Here is a 796-nt window from a genome sequence, read left to right on the forward strand (position 1 = left end):
GGGAAGGATGGCCGCCCCCCCCCCCCCCCCCCCCCCCCGTGAAGAATAGGTCCAATCTTCCTCTGCGTTATCTCCACGTAGATGAGAAGTTGGTCTGTTTACTGAAATGTATAAAATAAGCATGTTTATTTTAAACACCTCAATGTTTAACCTCAAATGTTAGCTGAGGGACAGAGTTGATCACATTGTATGAAACATCTTCCTTCATAACCTCTTAATCTTTGCTTCAGAAGCACATCTGAATTGTAGAGGAAGTCAAGTGACTGAACTTCACCCTTGTCAGTCATTCAGAGGCTGGGCAGCAGGACAGCAGATTTCAATAGCATGTAATTTGTTCTCTCGCATAGCAGCCAGACCCCCTAGAGTGGGGTCCTCTTGTCAGCGTTCAGCTATATTATACGATTAGATTTCCAAATATTTGTTCTTGTTTCTTTGCAGTGTCAGACCTGTTGTAAACTGAGGATGTTCCAGCTGTTCATGATTGTGAGGGAGGAGAGTCAACATACTATCCCTGCTACGCTCATCATCTGCCTATTCCTTGATGACTGCAGCCTTGAAAAGTACCACTGTCTTAGTTAATATACATTACTATTTAGTGTATTGTACTGCTGGGAATTAGAAAGGGTTCTCCCAAGCTTTTAACTGGAGCTAGTTTTGCACAACATCAGCCTGATGCAGAGTATGGGACCCTATATTTGCCCATGTGCTAGCATTTTGACAAAACTAGCGTTGGTTTAAACTATGAACGCCATCAACCCTCTCTCTGGAACTGAGAAGTCTGAAATTGGACTGGGGA

This window comes from Haliaeetus leucocephalus, unplaced genomic scaffold, assembly GCF_000737465.1.
Source record: "Haliaeetus leucocephalus isolate CR32 unplaced genomic scaffold, Haliaeetus_leucocephalus-4.0 Scaffold555, whole genome shotgun sequence".
Taxonomy (NCBI): domain Eukaryota; kingdom Metazoa; phylum Chordata; class Aves; order Accipitriformes; family Accipitridae; genus Haliaeetus; species Haliaeetus leucocephalus.